The sequence below is a fragment of the Canis lupus genome, chromosome 7 (genome assembly GCF_048164855.1).
Source record: "Canis lupus baileyi chromosome 7, mCanLup2.hap1, whole genome shotgun sequence".
In the NCBI taxonomy this organism is placed as follows: Eukaryota; Metazoa; Chordata; class Mammalia; order Carnivora; family Canidae; genus Canis; species Canis lupus.
The window spans coordinates 2,274,247-2,295,890 of record NC_132844.1 but is presented as its reverse complement, the minus strand read 5'-3'; the positions used below and the strand labels follow the sequence as shown (position 1 = coordinate 2,295,890).

General features: G+C 45.7%; 1 protein-coding gene across 7 annotated transcripts in view; it reads right to left on the bottom strand.

The window, feature by feature from the left end:
* Positions 1 to 21,644, bottom strand: part of HS3ST5 (heparan sulfate-glucosamine 3-sulfotransferase 5) — a 255,230-nt gene that overhangs the window by 80,135 nt on the left and 153,451 nt on the right. The gene's annotated exons all lie outside the window — the stretch shown is intronic.

The following is a 21,644-nucleotide window of genomic DNA, read 5'->3' as shown; positions in this document are numbered from 1 at the left end:
GTGACCTAAGACCACTACATTTAATGAAATGATTACATTATTAACGTGATTTCCCACCACTCATGGGTCAAAGACTGGAATTTCACACACAAAATCAAAGGCCCATGAAGGTCTTCTTTCTTACATCACAAAGAAAGAAATCTGTTCCAGCCTTGGGACTGTCTTTGATAAAAGGAGATTTGTACAAGGACTATGCATTAAAACATTAAAACTCTCTGAAAGGTCCTACGGTCTGACCATCAGGACCATTTAACGGCGGCCCAACTCCCTGACCAAGATCGCCCGCACGCCCACACATCTATGGTACCCGGGTGGAGAAATGGAAACCGAATGTGGCAGGCCCAGAAAATCCATGGACTGTCTTACACGTGTTCCAGCCCCGGCAGATGGAAAATGCAAAGCCTGGGGCATCGGGTAGACCTGGACACTGGTCCTCGGCCGGGCTCTCGCCAGCTGTGGGATCTGACCCACGCGTTGGTTTCCTCACCTGGAAAATGTTGAGTTGACGTAGACTTCAAAGTGGTGTCAAAAGAATCCAAAGAATTCAAAGGAATCAAATGGGCAACTTTTAAATAGCTCCTACGACACAGTGGTCCAGCCAACCTGAGTCTCTCCGGCTCCCCGCTCTGTGGTTAGCGAGGCCCTGAAGAGTGCCAACCTTCAGCAGGTAAAGTCTCACCTGTGCCCATACAGTCTGTGTCCTTCTAGACCTACAGTTTGGCTTTGAACTTCTAGGCTGTTCCGGATAGTGCATTCCAGTCCTGGCTCACACAAAGTTCAAAGACTGTCTCACTAAAACAAAACAATACAAAACAAAAAAAAAAAAAGAACAACCCAAAGCAACAACAAAATAATAGGACACAACACAACAAAACACTTCATATTGACCCTTCACCATCTTTATAGGAATAGAGTTTCTTTATAATGGGAGGTTCTTTCTCAAAGGGCTTAGTGTGCTTCTAGCTCCATCTCCGGTGTGATGTGTGGTGGTCCCAGCTGTAGGCCTGGCCTACATGGACCCTGGTTTAAGGCAAGGCTGAAACGAAATGACACTTTTAGGCTCAGAAAGGCAGATTCCATAGTAGGAAAGATGAGGGTGCTCACACGGAGCCCCGGAGCCTGCTTGATTTGGAGGAGGGAAACCAGAGAGAGGCGCCAAGGTGGTTTCTATGGACGGGAAATGACAGCTGCCCAAGCAGTGGAGGTTGGGTGGGAGGGGCCAAGTATGTGCAGCAGGTAGGGTCAAGGACACCAAGGCAAGCGATGACAGCAGATGCAGAAGTGAGAGGTCTGGGAAATGGCAAGTGTGAGTGAGGGAGGGCTCGTCTGGGTGTGGCATGGGAGGGCCCTGGCTTTCCTCAGCAGGAGCAGGATTTCTGCCTCCTGGGCTGACCATCCCTGCAGCTTTGTACTCACCATAGCTGAATTTAGAGACTTTGTAGGAAGTGACATTGACTAAGTTGTGACCATCCCGTCTCATCCCCTCTAAGCCACTGGACAACTGAAGGGAAGGTACATCTTCCTAAGGTCACACTGAAGTGAACTGTTATTAGACACTGGCTAACAAAATGGGTCCAAAGCCTCATCGTTTTCAATAGAAGGACTGTCCGACTTGGCAACGAGACTGCCTACGGTTATTTCCATTAGAAAGGACAAAAATAACCTAATCTAGCTGCTTCTGCAAGTAACTCTTCTCTTTAAACCAGAGTTCTAGAAGTAGCATTCCCCGAGAGTAGAGCTTTATCCTGATGACCAGCTACAAAGATGGTGAAGTGCGATATCCGAGACAGCAAACTGTGAGCGTTGTGAGAATAACTGCTTTTAAAAAAAAAAACAAAAAAACAAAACAAAAAGTAACTAACTTTGTCCCTCTCTTATGGCAGAGACTGGGCCTAACTTGACTAATATTTGAGAGAAAGCAGAAATCTGGCCTATGAAAGACTGTGATCATTTGATCCCTACACTGGACCCCAAAGAAGGTATCCCGTCTCAGCTCGGATGTGGCTAAGGACAATCATGGATAAGAAAGGACCTCACGGGGCGGCCCTGATGGTTCAGAGGTTTAGTGACACCTTTGGCCCAGGGCCTGATCCTGGAGTCTTGGGATCAAGTCCCACATCGGGCTCCCTGCATGGAGCCTGCTCCTCCCTCTGCCTGTGTCTCTGCCTCTCTCTCTCTCTCTCTTTCTAATAAATAAATAAAATCTTAAAAAAAAAAAAAGAAAAAAGAAAGGACCTCGCAGAGGGAAATGTCTGAGGCCATGGAGGTTGATGATCAAGTTGACCCTACGGGGTCTACCCAAGGGGACACGTCTAGGAGGGCAGGTGGCCTCTGATGTTCCTGCCTTGGCACTTCAGCCCCGGCATGGACCAGGGATGGCTTATTTCATTTCTGAATGGGAGATGTCACTGTAGTTGTCTCATTCCCACATCAACACTATACAGAGATGGTCACTGGGTAGAGCCAGACAACTCGACTGTTTATAGGTCACCAGAAAATGGCAAATGTCTCTGATCCTAATGGAAAAACTTGTGTAAAATGCCTCTGCTGGATGCAAGAGACTGGGTGGGACTTTGACAGCACGTGGAGACTCGGCTACCCAGGGACATGAAGTCGGGTGAGGACTCCACAGACTACGTCTTCCAGCCTTCCCTGTGGCTAGAAGTGGCCATATGGCTGGTATCTCACTAACAGAATGTGAATGGAAGCGACAGGTGCCTCTTCCAAATCACTTACTTAAGAGAAAGTTGCCTGCACCTCACTTCCGATCCTCCACGGGTGGGAGCGACGTCAGCTTCAATTATGAAGATGAAGGTGGTTGGAAACAACACAAAGGAACCTGGGGCTTAGAATAACCTATTGGAACAGAGTCACCCTACCAGCCTGGACTGGTGACGCCAAACTGTGAGGAAGGTGAGAAATAAGCCCCGTAGTGGATGTAAGCTTCTGTCGTTTGGGGTCTCCTTGTCACGGCAAATATATCCTCCTTTGTCCCAGCGCATGACATCACAATTCCAGAATGATTTTATAGAAGAACAAATACAAGCACTGCCTCTAGGGGCACCTGGGGGGCTCAGCAGTTGAGCATCTGCCTTCGGCTCAAGGCGAAACCCCGGGGTCCCGGGATCGAGTTCCACATGGAGCCTGCTTCTCCCTCTGCCTGTGTCTCTGCCTCTCTCTGTGTCTCTCATGAATAAATAAGTAAAATCTTAAAAAAAAAAAAAAGCATCGCCTCTAAAGGAATTTGAATTTGAAATTTTAATTCCAGGTACCACAAAATAATTTTTTTTTTTTTTGCAAACATTATTATAAATTCTTAGGTCAGCAGGAGTTTAGTATCTGGGGTATGTCACCAACCTGAAATCACATGTAAGGAAGTCCCAGTTTTATCAAGTATTCAAAGGTAGCCCCAAACGAGTTACATACAGCCTGCTTCTAGATCCTGGTACTTCTGCACCCTCTAGTCTCAAACAGAGACGTTTCTCCTTTGCCGGCTAGAGGAGCGTGTCGGCTCAAAGAGAAAGGAGACTCCTCGTGCCAGGAGGATGCTCTGGCCCTGCAGGCCTAGGGTTACCTCTGGAGACTAGACTTTATATTCTACAGGGAGCAGGGAACAGCTAATTACGGTTTTCGTGGCTGCCATCAATTACCCTTGTTGAAAACTAGCCTCTTGCTCATTATTATTAGCTAAATAGAAGGAATTTAACAATAGTTCCAACACCACGAGCTGCTTTGGACGTCCAAGCACACCGCAGGATTCACGTGCATCTGGGTGTCACACAGCCCACGTCCACACAACCACGGCCATAAAAACACCAGTCAGTTCCATTAGGCTCCAGGTGCCCACAGTGTTATTGCCTGACTGTTGTTCTGTGTTTGCCTTCCTAAGGTTTTCTAAGACAGGCAATCTCTTTTTTTTTTAATTCTGTACCACAACCCCCTTTCTCTCTCTCTCTCTCTTTTTTTTAAGATTTTATTTATTTATTCATGAGACACAGAGAGAAAGAGAGAGAGAGAGAGAGAGAGAGACAGACCCATGCAGAGGGAGAAGGAGGCTCCATGCAGGGAGCCCGACGTGGGACTCGATCCCGGGACCCTGGGGTCACAACCTGGGCCAAAGGCAGGCGCTAAACCGCTGAGCCACCCAGGGATCCCCCCTAAGACAGGCAATCTCACAAGCAAATATAGGGAGACCGAGGAGCTCTTCAGACTGAGAACATCAAACTAAGTATTTACTTCATATATGCGAAATTATACAAGGACCCTTTTATAGAAGAGAGAACGTGGGAAAAGCTGTAACTGGACCTATAGAGAGGACTGGAGCAGAAGCCCATTCCAGGTCCATTCAGGGAAGGTTTTATAAAGAATATGGGGGTTTACAGGCATGTAGGTTCACTAGGAGAAGGTAAGGGGCTTCCATGCTGTAGTGTATAGTGCAATAAATAATAATAAAAAAGACCCACAGGAGAAGGTGACACCTGAGTGTAGGAGACGTATTCAGACTTAGATCAATACCCCGGAAGAGGGGTGCTCAGGTGGCTCAGGTCACCACTCAAGGTGGGGAGATGGAGCCCAGAGTAGAGCTCCCTGCTCAGCTCAGCAGAGACTCTGCTTTCCCCTCCCTCCCTCTGTATCTCCCCTTGCTCACGCTCTCTCTTTCTCTCTCAAATAAATAAATCTTTAAAAGAAAAAAAAAAAAAAACGCTGGAAGAAAGCATTGTTATTTGTGATCGTATTTATTTATTCATGGAGGAAAAGAAAACCCCAAAAGGGACACTCGAGGTGTCTTATGTGAATTACAGTGGAAAACTTCTATTTGGGATATTTTCAAAGATCAAAGTATTTTGCTTGTTGTTGACAGCGGAGATTCTAGTGTAACCGGGGAGATAAACATCCTTAATACCTTTTCATCTTGCATCTGTTACTGCTTTTTCATTTTTTATTTTATTTTTATTTTTGTTACTGCTTTTTTAAAGCAGGAAACACATATTCTGGTGCCCCTATAAATTTTAGACAACCATTTTCCGAGTCATTCAAATGAAGGCTGATTGAGAGAGCATGAGGCACCTAAAAATGTTGGTGATGAAGTACAGGCCTTAGGCATTCACCATGTCCAGTCAGGAGTTCTGGTATTGTTTATTTTGGGTGCTAGGATTTGACCCACAGAACAGCTATCTGAAACCACGTAATAAAAACCTTTTCCGAAATGGGGTTCCGCCGTATTGGTTTTAGGATCAGATGTCAGTGTTCTTTGATCTTTGTTGCTCAGATGTTCTCATTATGTGGGACAGAATTCAGCAGGTGTTTGGCGGTTTATCCAGTAAAGGGGAAGGTGAGCTGGGATTAAATTGTTATGACATCGCTTTGTTTTAGCCCTGCTGAGTCTCACTGAATTCGGAATAATGGTGTTGCTGCAATAGCAATTTTGCTAAGTACAATAGGACACGGGAAAGCTTGGCTCGCAAACTAATGGGCTGCAGCCACCATCTGTGGGATTGAAACGGAATGCCTCTAAAAGAAATACTCATGAACGTAACTGGCCATCTTGTTGATTAGCTTTCTGGTGGACGGGATTCCAGTCGCCCACGTGAACCAGCACAACCCCTCTCTGGAAGCCAATAAGGAGACGAATAACCATTTGCTCCTGAATAAGCATTTGCCCAATAGATCCCAATATATCCAAAGCCCCTCTGCAAGAAGACACTTATAATCAAATTACGTAAAATGTAGGAAATCATATCAACACTTTGCGAACTGTAAATTAAAAGAGAAAAACATAAGTTCTCGCGCCAGCGTTTATAAGGTCATTCTTTTCCCATTCAACGCGTTCTGCTCTATTTCTATGTCCTATACTCTGTGGCCGGGTTAACTGTTAAGCTAGCAAGCTCGAGTTTACGTTCCTTAATTCACCCAAAGGAAAATTTGGGCCTTGGTTGTCAACGTCAGCACACAAGATTCTACTTTTAAAGAAAAAAATAAAATAAAATCTGTCTTTGCGAGAGCCCAGGTGCGTCTCCCTGAGTGTGCATGCACGCCTGGCACACGTGGCTCGGAGCCTTCATGAACTGGGAGTAAAACACCTGCACTATCAATGTGTTTACTTTCAACTCCAGAGCTTTAAGTTTTTGAGGACACCGGTCTTCACTGAAATCCAGTGAGGGTCGACATTTTAGACGATGAAAAATAATTCTGAACCTCCATGAGCTACGGGAGGGCCGGTGGTCGGGAAGAAGGAAGCGCTCGCAACTCAGCAGCAGCTTCCACATGGACCTCCCTCATCTCTCTTCTCCCTCTTCTCTCTTCTCATCTTGCAGCCCAAGGAAATCCAGGGGATTTTTCTGAGACTGTCAGGTGAGAGGGGCGAGCGCTGGCTCCCTCCCCTGCCGCTCCCCACTGCCTTCAGGTGCCCCCCCCCACCATGCGGGTGGAATAATCGCCCCTTGACCAGGGAGCCCCCATCTCGGCCAGGAGGGAGGTAGGAGCTCAGCACCCCGGGCCCCTCTGCGGCCACGCGCTCTGGCCTGCGCTTTCGACTGTGATGCCGAAATGTCCGCCTTCCCTTGAGTGGGTCACAGTTTTGTTCACTGAATCTCCTGGGAACCTGCCTTATAATTCCCACGCTCCCGGGTTCGCCCCATGTTAGTTCTCGTCTCCCCCGACCCTTCTGGTTCCGCCGCACCAGGAGTAGAAGTCCTGCCTCTGAGCCCCCCGCCAATGGTCGAGGTCCCCTGCGCTGGCTGCAATATTTGCGGTGGCTCTATTCAAGTCGTCCCCCTCGACACACCTTGCTGCCCGACGTCCACGGTGGTGGGAACGTGGTGACTGTCGTCACTCAGGTACTGGACTTGGCTCCTAGTCTAGACTTTCTCAGCGAACTTACGGCCGCTCTGCGCCTTCCTGACGGTGTTCTTTGGTGGTGGGGGAGCGCCAGGCCCCGGCCCGGGTCGGCCCTGCTTCAGGAGAGCTAAATGAATAATGTTCAACGATCCCCATGAAGTGACGATAGGTTGGAATCCTTATGTATGCGATTGGAATTCCGCTGCACTTCCTAATTTTCCAAATGCTGTCTGTCTCCATGTTTTCATTGACGTGCGCATCCTTCCCATCCACCGGTTGAAACCTCTGTCCTCTCTCGATGGCAGCAATTATCCGATGATCATCTTCACGTTCATGTTCTCAGCGGGGCCGATTCCCATCCCATCGTATTGATGGAGACACCAAGCTTCTGTCCTGGACCACGTGTGCCGTCTTCTCTCACTCTAGGTAACTCTCCTGTGCTCAGACAGGACAGGTGCAGCAGTAAAGCTACGAGGCCAGTAGAAAACATAAGTAACTTTCACCCCTGTTTCTTCTATTTCAAGTTTCTGGGACCCACTTTTCCCTTCCTTTCTTCTTCTATCAGATCAAGGATGCAACTGGAGCCAGCCGTTGTCACTTCATTCATAGCTGCCTCGTCACACTCCCCACACTCCCGCTAGTCCTGCAGGCCCGGCAAGATCAGATCCGTTTTGCAAATGAGGGAGCTCAGACCTAGAAAGGTCAACATGATTTTGCCTTCAGCTCTTTGCTGTTCAGGTGCCTTCAAGTGGGCAACAGTGAGGAGTGAGGACTCACCTCAGGGGCCAAGGGCACACAGGGTCGGTCAATGTGGAGCAGAGAGGATCCCAGGGCATTTTAATTTCTGGGTCAGGCAACTGGGCTGAAGAAAAGGCCAATCTCGCTGCTGGAGGCTGGGACCTTGGCCATTAGTCTACTAATGAGGCAGGGCAGGTGAGGGGCAGGGATGGAAAGATGCGCACGTGAAGGGCTGGGATGGCTCATCTCTTGGCTGGCTCTGACCTTTTGCAGAGGACTAGAGAACTCTGTGACCACTAATTGCTTCCTGCCCCGAGGGAGGAGAAGGGAGTGGCAGCCTGCTTAATTTCTGATCCGCTCCTTTTGGATTTGGGACAAATAATCCAACCGGAACTATTCAAAACCAAAAAGAAATACAAAAGAGGGGCTAATGTGTAAAATTCGGATTGCAAGTATCAAAGCAGTATTACTTGTAAATGTGGCTTCTTTACTGTATTCGAATCCGACTGCAGTGGCTTAGGGACCCTACCAAATAGCCCTGTCCCGTTACCCTGCCCATTGATTTAGGAACATGCCATTCTCCCTTCCCCGGGTCTGCTCTACTCCGGCGGCACTGGGGAAAGGCAGGGGTGGGGACACACACACACTTAGCGAGTTTGCATGGCTGGGTCTCCTCTTCCTAGGATGCACCTCACCCTTAGGTGGCCAGGCTTTGCTCCCTGTGGCCTCCATCAAACATGACCTTCCCTGAAAAAGCCTCCCGTGACCATGTGCATCAGAACACACCTTTTCCTGCCCTCCCCTGAGCCCCCCTCCCCTCATCACTGCCTCCCCAGTCCCCCAGCACCCCCCTAGAATGACAGCTCCAGGAGGGCAGGCCCTCTGTTTTGGTCACTGCCATTGGCCCAGCAGCTGGGGGAGCCCCTAGAGAGCAGGGGGTGCTCAAGAAGTTATTTGTTGCATGAATTTATGCTAATTACTTCATGGAATAATCTCACTCACGCTTAACCCTTAATGTATTTGGCTCGATCTCTGATGCCTCATTTTATCATACTACATTTTAATAATGCTTTAGCTTGCGGCTTCATAACGTATCTCCTTTGTCATCTTCTTTTCGATTTTAAGTGCCTACAGTGATATAAATAGAATATAAATAAGTGGGATATAAACATGTAAAGAATAAAGAATAAAAAAAAGGATAGGATAGCAAAGTGAGGGCAGCCCGGTTGGCTCAGCGGTTTAGCATCTGCCTTCCGCCCAGGGCCTGATCCTGGAGACCCCGGATTGAGGTCTGCATTGGGCTCCCTGCATGGAGCCTGCTTCTCCCTCTGCCTGTGTTTCTGCCTCTCTCTCTCTCTCTGTGTCTCTCACTAATAAAAAAAAAAAAAAAGAAAAAGAAAAAAGAAAAAAAAAGGATAGCAAAGTGAAGCTTGCAGAGTTAGAAGACAAAATAATTCGTCTTCCGTTAACCAAGCCAGTGGACTCTATTCAGCAAAATAAAAAGAAAAAACACACAAAAAGCAAAACAACAACAACAGAAACACCCCACAACTCCCCCCACCCCCAAAAAAAGCCCTAGACCCCTCTGTAGTTCCATTAGGCCACTGTGGGAAAACGTGGGTTTGAATTCAGCTCCTATTACTTACTGGTTGTCTACTTGGGCAAATGGCTTGATGTTGCGGGTTCCGGCTTCCATCGGGGAAACGGAGGCTATTCTGGTGTTACCTCATGGTAACTAGAGGATGGTCACCGGGAGGCCAGAGGAGGGGTGAAGGGCGCCTGCCACCCTCCGGCCACCACACCCTGCTGTCGGCTCCCCTGGACAGGGGAGCACTTGTGCCAACAGAGCTACGGTGAGGAGACGCCATGTCCAAGGAAGGGCTGAGGGTATCACATCATCACGTAAGTGACCTTCCGTCTTCCTAAGAGGAAGGAAGCTACCCCACACACGATCCTCCCCAACGCTCTTTTAAACACGAACCTCACGTACCCAGCTGGGCTTGGGCCTTGGTGTGAAACGAGCGGGTCAACACAGCCCACATGTATAGACCAAACGGGAGGCACCACCCAGGATCCCTACCACCCCCCGACCACTTTGCCACGCTTTACCCCCCGGTGCACCAGCAGGACCTGCCTATGTAGATGGATGAGCTGGTCTGGCCGGACAACACTGTAAATAACAGCCACCAGGAAAAAAATCCTGAGCAAAATTAATTCTCCACAGCAGAACCGAGCAGGGAAAACAGAACTGTACTTTTCCTGCTTGTGATTTATCACATGTCCCCTCTTAACTCACAACAATGAATCACTGACTTTTCCTCCAGGACTTCATCCTCTCCCTGAGTCTGAGTCTGCACAGATGCACATGCAAGGATGGGACCTGTTTTTCCACTTGGAATTCTCTACGCTGCGCTTTCACATCCTATTCTCCCCAACACTAAGGAGAAGTGTTCAAAGGGGACTTATCCCACGAGACAGTTCCTCCTCACCCCATTCATTCCTGTTTCTTCCAAATCTACAGCTGAGCTTCATTAAGACGCAAATTTCTAACAATGCGATTAGGGCGTAAAATTCATACTCTTCTACAGGACATTTCTATATTCAAAGGTAGATGTCTAACCAGTGATGCCCACTCGTTGAGAAAAAAAATTAAACATGATCAAAAGTGGTCTGTGTTTTGTAGCTGTTGTGCTTTGTAATTCTGGTATTTACGTTTTAAGGCCCATGTTTCACAGGCCTTAGTGCAGCCGCCTTACTCCTAGAGTCGCGTAACATGCTCTCTAGTAATGCGTTCTCCGGAATTCCATCAACTCTTAGCCATGCTTCTATTTATTATTTCACCCTAACTTGCTCAAAGCCAGCCTCTTCTTAGCCCAGTTTCTGCGGATCTCCTTGTTGCTAAATCTGGTGGTTACACTTCTCGGTCCCCAGCTTATGTCACAGCCTTGGCAAGATCTGGCACTACTGACCACACGCTCCTTCTTCTGAAAACGTTTTATCTTCTTGGTCATCATGAGACCCGCCTGTCTTCACATTTTCCCACCACCTCCGTGGCTCTTCTTTCTCAGCGTCTCTTGAAGTCTCTCTTCCATCTGTATCTTACCTAATGGCTCTTCCTCAGGCCCTGTTCCCAGCCGCTCTCTCCTCCCTGTGAACCCTGCTGACGCAGCCTGCCCTACGTCCATGGCTGCTGTAAGCACCCGTGTTAGTCACGTCGTCATTTAAGATCTCTCTCCGCAACTCAGCACCACGCAGTCAACACCTCCTGCCCTTGGCACTTAGATAAGAGCACTTCCATCTTCATGTGCCCCGTGGCGCACATCCACCTTCCACCTCCGCCTTCTCTTCCTTCTGCATCCTTTCCTTCGGTAACTTCCGTGACTCTCCATCCCGTTGTCCAAGCTACGTTTGTGGGGATGATACTAGATTTCCAAGCATGATTCTTAGTATCTACTTTCTTGTCCCTGTTCCTACTGTGGAGCCCTCAGACCATGGTCACCCTCTTCCCTGTTCACTCCCTTGACCTCCTAACTGGCCTCCTGCCTCCTGTTCTGTCCCCATCTAATCCCTTCTTCACTGTGCACCAACAATGCTGTGTCTATTATACAAATCTGATCTTGATACTCACACTGAAAGTCTGACACTCAATATAAAATCATTGGATAGTTTCTCATTAGCCTCAGGACTTTGGTCCCAAATCCAAAGATCAGTTTATATGGCCTCAAAGGACTGGTCCCTCCCTGCCTTTTTGGCCTTCTCTCTTTCTTCCTGACACTTTTTCTCTTCTTTTCCCCACACGTAGCCTTCTAAGCTTCAGTCTTTCTGAAAATCTTCCAGTCCTCTAACGCTATTTCTACGCCTGGTAGGCCCTTGTCCCGGTACAATTCTTACTCCTCCCTCGCCTCCCTGGTTCGCTCCTATGCATCTGTCAGCTGTCACTGGAGTGTCACTTCCTCCAGGAAGTCTTCATGGGGCCGCGTGCCCTGCTATGCCATCTCCTGTCTGAACCTCCCACTCCTGCCTCATCCTACCGCTTTAACCACCCGAGGCCTTGCAAGCCATGTCAGCTCTGTGTGCCCCGGGGTGGTGTCTGACCTGTTTGTGGTGGATCGCCTGTGTCTTGTGTAGTACATCACACATAACAGGTGCTCAAAAATATTTGTGGAAACACTGATAACAGAAAGGATAAAATCTAGTTGTCAAGTTCTCATTGACGTTGTGGCATGTCTGTCTACTTTCTGAAAACATGAGCAACAGAACCTTTACTATCTTTAGGCAGAAGTTGGAAGAATGCTCATCTTAAAAAAAAAAAAAAAACAACAGCAAAACCCAATAGTTATGGAGTATCGTGTGTGGGTACTGTGCAAGGTGCTTCGCACACCCCGTCATCTTGTTGCCACCATGATCTATGAGGTGGGAGCCATTATTTTCTCCACATTACAGATGAAGAAAATGAGGCAAAAGGAGATCAACAATTTGGCCAAAGTCAGTTGGCAGAGTCAAGATTATATGAAAGCCCCAAGGCTCCCCACCAAAAAAAAACCCCAAAAAACAAACAAAAAAACCCAACGCATCCAACAAAATGGATAAATGTGTTCAACAAAATGTATGGAATACTTGTTTTGTGTAAAGTACCATGAGGGATTCATCCACACAATCCCTGCGCCACTTAACTCCAGTGAAAATAACCAGAAACGTTCAAGAGTGGTACTGTTTTGCATTTGGCCAGTTATTACCATCAGCCTGGCAAGAAATATGCTATATTACAAAAAGAATGTGATTTGGCACACCAGAAAACTTTCCAGCTTTTCTGCACCAGATACTGTAATTTCATTATTTAGCATAAAATGTGAATGCTCAGGTTCATTAACAGTCAAATCCAGATGCAAATGCAAATCACGAAATATAATGGAAAACCAAATAGCAGATTCTCATTATCTGCCTTTTGTTAAAATCTATGCCAGCGCTCTCCTCTGTAAACAAGTACCGAATTACAGTATTTTAGGCCTGATAGAAACCTAGAAATTATTTACTTCAATTCTCCCCCAAGTATTCTTAAGCTTCGGGTCCAAAGGAAAATAAGTAGTAAGCGTAAGAGATCGCCAGGACTCAGGCGGACTGGTCGGCAGGATCTACAAAAGCTGAACCTGTACCTGTCCTGAGGCCCAGCATTACGACTCCAAGAAATATACTCAATAGAAATGCTTTTATTTTTTTCAGCAAATTATATAGATGATCATGCTAACAGCATATTGTTTTTCGCAATAACTCCATACTGGAATCAGCCTCGTGAACATCAGTAGTAGACCGGGCAACCCTGTCCTGAAGAAAACGAAGTACAGCCACATACAACCACGTGGCTAAATCTCAAAAACACGATGCTGAGCAGAGGAAGTCATAATTTTGTCATGGTTTTGCTCATACAAATTTACTCAAAAAAAACCGTCCAGCCTAATCCACGATGTCAAAAGTAAGAAGAACGGTTCCAGGTTCGGGGGCGCTGGGGAGTGATCAACTAGAAGCGGACGGAGGGGTGTGGGCTGACATGCTGGTGATTCCTGCCTCTCCCTCCGAGTGCTGATGACACAGGTACGTTCGCTTTGCGACAATCCACTGAGCTGCCTACTTAGCAGGTGCATCTTTTTCTGTATGTATATTTCAGTAGAAATCACACCCTTTTCCCCCCAAAAGGAGACACTTTGGCACTTCCTGTTATCCGTCTCCTCCGTTATCAAGAAAAATCTCAGACACAATGGGAAACACTTGTCAGTGTTGCAAATCTTAATTCTGCTAAAACTAACATTTGCTTCAGTCCTGTCAACAAAAATAAATATTTCAATATTGAACACGTTTGCTAAAGAAACAAATGTGTTTGATGAGAAGACAAAAAAAAAAAAAAAACAGTATTTCCTTTGGCAAGCATTTGTTGGATTGGAGGTAGCAAATGTAAAACTTCCAACTTCTTATTGAATTTGCTTACAACGCTCAGTTTACTCAAGACTCAGGATTTTTGAGGAGTTGTATTTTTAAAAAAACAAACCGTAGGGATAAAAATAATTGTAATGGAAATAAAAAAGACTGGATTTCTAAACTGTTGCTCTGGCTTGGTCCCAGCTACGCGCAGTTGTGTAATGTCTGGCACATAACAAGCGTTCAAAAAATATTTGCTATATGAATAAAAGTCTAGTACACTGGACACTCGTTAGACTACTTCTCATCAATCTTTGTCACACAGAGGTACAATGAGTGTTTTTAAAATACCTGGTAAAAGGAAATTACCTATACCTCGTTACTATTTTAGTAGACATATGATAGAGAATGATGGCCGAAAAAAATAAATCTCCATCATAGTGCTAATTACTATTATCTACAAAATACCTGTAAATGATAGAGCATTGCTAAATGATTTATGAGGCAATGAATCATTTAAAATAAAGACGTTTTATTAAAGAAAAACTCAAAAGTCGTTAAGACCTTAGGAAAATGAACAAAAAGATCTCCTCCCACCAACTGCGTTTAGGGAAAAAAATTGAGAGTAGTCTCACTCTCCCTGGAAGTAATCATATATTAAAGTGGTGTCAAGAAAACCTTAGAAATTATTAGCTTTCAGAAAAAAAAAACACTTACAATTTATATTTTCTACTTTTAAGTAGTATATTCTTACTACGACTCTAAAATCTGTCCAAACTCCCATTAACATTTTCAAAGAAAGTTCTCCAGTTCTTACCAAACAGAAATAAATAATATCTGACAACAGCATTAGGGAGCATAAACATAAAATTACCTGTTATTAAAAACTGAGCACATTTTTCTCAAAGAAATATATTGCTCAGCTGTAAAATAGTATGTTTGCCATTCACACTAATGTTTCAACATTATGGTTCAATCTTCTAAAAAGCTGACGTGGAAAATAATGGTGTAATAAACTAATTCATCATAATGTGCAAAAGAAACCGCTGGAATAAATTGTAATAACCTTTCAAAAACTAGCAGCTTTTAAAAGTATTAATTTCTACTCCAGATAATTGGAAAGGACACCTGGGTGGGTAGGCAATATTTTTTATGGGATTGCTCTGTCAGGAGCTCAGATTGTCTCTGGACTCAGCAATGATCATTTAGCACTAAATGACAGTGAATCTTGCAAATAGGTCTTCCTAGATGGTGTTTGCCATAAATTACCAAAGTCGACTCCCCTCAAGGTCAGCCAGATGAGAGGGCAGGTATCAAGCGGCCTTCGTGGGGACCCGGAGTGGTCCTCGGGTTTCTCATAAATGGACAATAGTTGTGTTGGCTGCCATAAAATCAACTTAATGGACTGACAACATAAATTACCATCAAACTTTGACAACCGCCGTCCCTAGAAAACAGCGGAAGAATGCTTTTATACCAAAGCCGAAGAAAATGGATAACAAAATGCTCTGCTCTGTACAAGATCGTAAATATTTTTAACAATTCTAAGTGGGGAATGAATTAATATTAGAAGCTACAGGACGTTTTACTTGAGGCATTAAAAACAGCATCCAAGTCATATTAAAACGACACCTGCTGTTTGCCTGCGCCGGGTCTTTCACTAAACCTAGGTAACTAGAAAGATTATCGATGTCTTTCTAGTTTTATTCATCTCTGTAGTCCACTGGACGCACCGGGAAGATAGATTCTTGAGCCCCCACACCATTTTGGATGAATCATCAATTCACTTTGCCTATGGCTCAGTTTTTCCTTTTGTAAACGTAAAACCATGACTATACGAGGACATTTCCAAGAGCTACTAGGATTAACCCTAGTAGGAAGGCCCCAAGTCAACCCTAAACTACTAGAGAATCCTATTAATATATTTGTGAAAATAATGTACTCTGGACAATCATTTAACGACTTCTGAAAGTCAATTTGGTAAAAAAGAAAAAAATACAATGGCTGAACTAAGAAAATTAGAATTTTGGGGGTAAATTAAATATCATCGTCTAGCTGGGTTTTGATTACTCGTCTAATTATGCTCCCATCCTGTAACTGCAGTCATCATGGTTAGTAGTGGTGGTGGTGGTAGTGCAACATGAAGCCACAATTACCCTCCCAGGCATTTTTATGATAGTATTTTTTTTTTATCTCTTGGAATTCAGGACTTCACTGCGGATTTTGCCAGAAGAAAGGCTACAGTGAACCAAAACAAGATGTTGCTGGCATGCAGTAGTGTCTCCGGCCATCAGTGCTATGTGTCATGTCCGTGAGCTCCATATATTTTGTAAACTTAACTTCCCAAACCGATACAAAGGCAGCATGTCTTGTGTCTTTCTCTCCCACATCCGGTCATCACCCTCTCTCCTTTCTTTCTCTGCACCATGTCCTGCATTTATTCTTTCCCTCTCTCTCATCGTCACCTCCGTCTAGAACCTCGTCACCTTAGAACCGAATTACTGCAGGGGTTTTTCTGCTCCTGTTCTCCTTCCACCAGTCCATCCGGCCCACTCCTGCCAAATCAATCTTTTTTAAAGCACCATGTTAGTCATGTCATTCTTCTACTAAAAAATTTTCAGAGAGTCCCCATCACCTGGAGACCAAAGGCCAGAGTCGTTAGCTAAAAATCAAAGCCTTTGGCTATCCGGCCTCACCTCCTTTCCTAACCTCCTCTCTTCCAGTCCCTCTGCACAAACCTGCAGGATAATAAATGCACCTGCTGCTTGGCCACGTTCACCACAGCGCCTGCCTGGAGGGCACCATCCATCCTGCCTGCCTAGCTAGTTGCCTTCCTTCTGTGACGCCTTTTTCACGACTTCAACCCATAGTCAGCACCTCCAGCCATGAGCCTGGAGCACTCATTTTTAAAATTATTATTAAAATGATTAATTTCACTCTTGCAACATGGGTTAACTTCAGTTTTCATTGCTTAGCGGTTTCCATGTCTTTTCCCCTTAATTAATTTGTAAAGTTCTTTAAGGGTAGGGGTGTTTGTGTTCTTATTATCTGCCTATCTCCCTAGCGTGAAGGTCTGAAAATAGTCAGCAATCAGTAGACACTTGTTTAACGGATGAACGCAAAACGCCTCTCTCGACTTCTTGCAAGATTAGCACGAAAGCTGCTCCGGTATGTTTGCAGCTCGTGGTGTTCCAGAACAGCCATTTCTGTATGCGAGGCAGCTTTCCTGAACCTAATAAATCTGTTTTAATTTTTAAGTTCGTACTGAAATTCTAGATCACGAAATACAAGCTGAGCACACGAGGCTTATAAGGCTAAAATATGACTTTGATGTAAACTCGGGCGCCACAGGATAAACACAAAACAGTGCATACGCGTTGAATTAATGCTGATTTTCTGAAAGTCCCTTACCAGCAGTAATCTCTAAATAAAACTAAAGTCATTCTTCGAATCAATTCCGAGAAACAAAGAGAAGTATGCAGCAGGGCAGAGTCTTTATCTTATAGATCAGAAATCTATGTCAGCTGGTAACGTTCTGCAGAAAGAATATATGGATTTGGGAACTCCTCGAGACCTGGGCTGGCAACTCCGTTCTGCTGCTGGGGTCAGTGACTCAACGCCTCTGAACTCTAAAATTCTCGCAAGGCAAATGAAAATATTAATACCCAATTCGCTTGAAAACCCTGAGACGAACGAACCCCCTACGAACTCTCGATGAGGTCAGTGAAGCCAAGGGCGCCGTGTGGCACCTGCCCCAGGCCTGGCACCTGGATAAATGACAGCTACCATTATCATTGTTGTTTGGAGAGTTTTTCTTTTTTTTACTCCTTACGTCCTCTCTGTTTATGGAGGAAAATGGCTTCCCTAATAGTTAAAGAGCATGAGGACAGGAGCCTAAGACACCCGGGTTTACACCGGGGCACTAGGTTACGCGTCTACTAATCTATTGCTAACAGATCTGAGCCCCCGCTGTCTAAGTGGATCTACGAAGAAAACAAGACCTCGCAGAGCCATTCTGAAGACCAAAGCGATCTATTTCACAAAGTGTCTAGCCCGGAACAAGGTCTCTGTAACGGCAGACACGGACTCTTACGAGTCTTCTCTCCGATGCGCTCCTGCTCTGTATTAGAAAATCCACATTCATGAATTTTTTTTTTAAGTAGAAGTAGGAAAATTTTCCTCCGTATACTTCACTACTTTGCAGAAAAACATAATTTCATATTAAAGATATCAAATATTAATGTCTCATGAATACATTATATATAAATCTCTTAAATAATATTTGTATAATGACTTATAGTTTACAGAAACCCGTATATTTTGAGACTACGCTCTAAAAACGTTCCCCAAAGTAGCCGCTCCTTGCCGTGATTACTCCCATCACTGTTCTGACAACGCGCTCTGTCATCAAGATGTTTAATAATGAACAACGATGATAAACTTCAAATATTAAGGCGGTTACTTAAAATGTTCAATGTGCTAATAATGAAGGTTAATAAATGTGTTACTGTCACAGGCCTATATTTTTAGAAATACTTGGCAGCTGAAACGGGTTAGATGAGCCTGAACCATTGGTCGCAGATGCTCCATCTCAGCCGTGGAGGCTTCCCCCAGGCAGGCTTCAGCGAAGACACTTCCAGAAATGCTCTTGTAATTTCTCTGACTCCTTGAAATATTTATATATTAAATATTGACCCTTTCATATTTAAAGGGTCAGTTCGGTGGCCTGTTGTCACTGAGGTTAAAATACAATAAAAAAAAAATCTGGTAGGTGGTTTCTGGAACTTACCATGTAAAGAGATGAAAAGAATGCGGGTGACTTTCTTAATCGAAATACATGGATTCGATCAGATGCTGAGATGAAGGGTTTATTCTCTAAGCTCACTAGGACTGCAGTTAAATGCCAAGGACCGGAAAGCACCTCCTGCAGACTGAGTTGTGTTACTGGCACAGAAACTTCACTGATGCTTAAGACTCATCAACAACATTTCCTACGTGTACAAGGTCAGAAGCAGACATCAGGGGGATCCCTGGGTGGCGCAGCGGTTTGGCGCCTGCCTTTGGCCCAGGGCGCGATCCTGGAGACCCGGGATCGAGTCCCACATCGGGCTCCCGGTGCATGGAGCCTGCTTCTCCCTCCTCCTGTGTCTCTGAGCCTCTCTGTCTCTCTCTATGTCTATCATAAATAAATAAATAAATCCTAAAAAAAGCAGACATCAGCCACAACCTGAAGTGCCATTAATTGCTCTGATAAACTTTTGGATAGATCGTTCCAAGAAGCAGCAGCAGCCCGGCCCCCACTGAGGCGCCCAGGGTGTGTTTCCGGGACACCCGGACCCTGAGGCCCGAGGGTGTAAGGGCAGCATCACTCTTCACCCTCCAGTGAGGAGCCTCGACAGTCGTGCCTGGGACAAGGTACACGGCTCCGGGTGCCACACTCCTCACTGCTGCCGTGTTATCCTCCATCCCGTCCGTCCTTGGTTTCGTGACCAGGGCCCATTACACCCACAGGATGTGACCTCTTACAGGGGTGACCGCCTCTTAGTAACTGGTGACTGCACAGCCCTGGATAGGCGCGAGCTCTAGAGCGCTCTTGTCTAGATCTGCTTCCAAAGTCCCTCCACGGGCACGGCGTCGGCTTGTTTTGGAGCCTTCTCCTTCTTTCACTGCCTCTACCTTCCTTCTGTTACCTGCTAGGGATATCAGACCGTTTGGGGGGGTCTCGAGACTGTTCCAGTGTTTATTTTTTTACCAGACCCATTAACCATCACCGATGTTTACAGCGTCAGTGATAATTTCAAAGCAGTTTTACCTGCAACGTATTTTGGTCTTCGTGACAAGGGGACATGAGATGAGGAAGAGGCATGCAAGGTTATAGGACGCGCCCGAGTCACCTGAAGCTGGTGTCCAAACAGACTCTGAATTGGGGCTCACTTCACCCCCGTTCCTATTTCATCATTTGTTGGTCTTTGGATCAGGCTGGTGTTGGGAATTCTTTTCTCACCAGCTATGTGATTTTTGAATATATTGGTGTTAAACCCTGAATTTTTGACTTCCTTGTTGGTAAACGGAGGATCCCAATGCCTACCTCGTAGGGTTACCTTGATGACGAAATGAAACGGTACACAGAAAGTAAAAAACCTAGAATTAAGGAAGTGTTTAAAAATGTTGGTCCTCCCAGTCCCCTCCTGGGGAGTCTCCATGTAAAGGAACTTGCCCTAGGTCTGCGGAGCTTACCTGAAGTTACTCTGATTCCGTGGTGGGCCGGGGGACTGAGCATATTACTGTATCACCGGGGCCCCAACATTTCATTAAACCCCGCAAGCGTTTATCAGTCCTCTACTAGACCTCAGCACGGTGCTAAGTTCTACAGATGTGCACATGAAGCAGCGGCAGCCAAGGAATTTTGGCAGCAACAAGAACCAGTCTTGATTTCCTAGAAAATAAAGATATTCCAAGAGGGGCCCGTCTGCCAAGTTTAACCTGGGCCTTTTGAAAATTCTCCCAAATAATTCCAAATGGAAAAAAAGGACTTAAGAGCTTGTAGGTGCTACAGTTTGCTCTTGCATGGCATGGCACACTCTGCCAAACCCCAAAGTCTTATTTTCCTAGGCAGGGGTTGCTGCATCCAGACCATATCATGACGTGGGGTGAGGGAAGGAACATGGAAGAGCCAGTCTCAGAGGGGCCCAGGGGCGAAAGGATCATAAATGCGTGCGGAGTTTCGGCTTGGTTTCCAGGACTTGAGTCACCAAGGTTATAAGATACCTTGGGGGCAACACTACCCATTTGGTATTTTCTCTATCCTCCTTCAGTGCCTGGGAACAGAAATATTTGTTGGGTTGAGTTTTAGCCTCTGCGTCAAACCTCACAGACAGACAGACAGACGCGGTGATTATGATCCCACTGCATCTGGATGAGCCCTTCATAAGAAGGGTCTTTATAGTCACCTAGAGCATCTTGAAAAGACTTTTCAAGCTCAAATCTACTGAAATCTCAGCATGCTTTGGTTTAAACTATACACCTCACCGTCAGCCACGGGAACTAGTGTGTGAGGCAAGTGCAGTGAGAGACAGCCCGGGGTTTGGGGTCGGACACATTGGCTGCCGTCCTGCCTCTTCTTGTGATTTCAGGCAACAACCCAACCTCTTAGGGCCACAGACCTCCTGTTTTTAGAATGGGTATGATAGGATCTATCTCATAGCATTACCGGAAAACCTGCCTGAGATGGACCGTTACATAAATACACAGTAATACATAGGTCACAATTTTTGAGCGTTCAGTAAGTATTAGGCTATTCCAAGCACTTTTCACTTAACTGATTTAAGCTTTACCATAATTCAAGGGGATGGATGTATTATTATTCCCATTTTAGAGATAAGGAAATTAAGGCACAGAAAGTATTTTTAAAGACCTTGCCATGGGGGTGCCTGCGGGGGCTCAGCGGTTGACCACCTGCCTTTGGCCCCCGGGATCGAGTCCCACATCGGGGTCCCCGCGGGGAGCCTGCGTCTCCCTCTGCCTGTGTCTCTGCCTCTCTCTCTGGGTCTCTCATGAATAAATAAAATCTTTTAAAAAAATGAATAAATAAATAAAATCTTTAAAAACACACACTTTGCCACAGTCGTTTACTAGCTGCTGAGCAGGAACTCAAACTCAGAGTCTGCTAGTCTCGCTCCAGATCTGCGTTCCCGACCGTCTTGCTTTGGGGCCTTGCTCTGTCATCGCAGCTCACTACATGCCCACTGCTGCACACCCTGGATTGCAGTATATAAAAAAAAAATGCAACAGATCCCACCTTTCCAGAAATAAAAGAGTTACACCGAGGACACAGGGCACATGCATATGGAGACACAAAGTGCTACTCCTTAAAGTCGTTAAATGTCAGAGGCGGGTGTAACCACAAGTTCTACAGCAGGTTGGGAGGAAGGACATATTTGGGATGGAGAATCGGCACGATTTTGTAATGTAGGTGGAACTGGACTTAGGCCTTGGAGGAAAAACAGAACTAAAACCAGCTAGGAGGATTCGGGGAAGTTATTTCAGATCGTCGGCACAGCAAGGACGAAGCTTTCTGCGTCCAGGAGAGAAGGCTCGGAGGCAGTGGGGAAGGTTTCTACAGGGGAACACTGAAACTGGGGAACGGGAGGCCGTTTAAA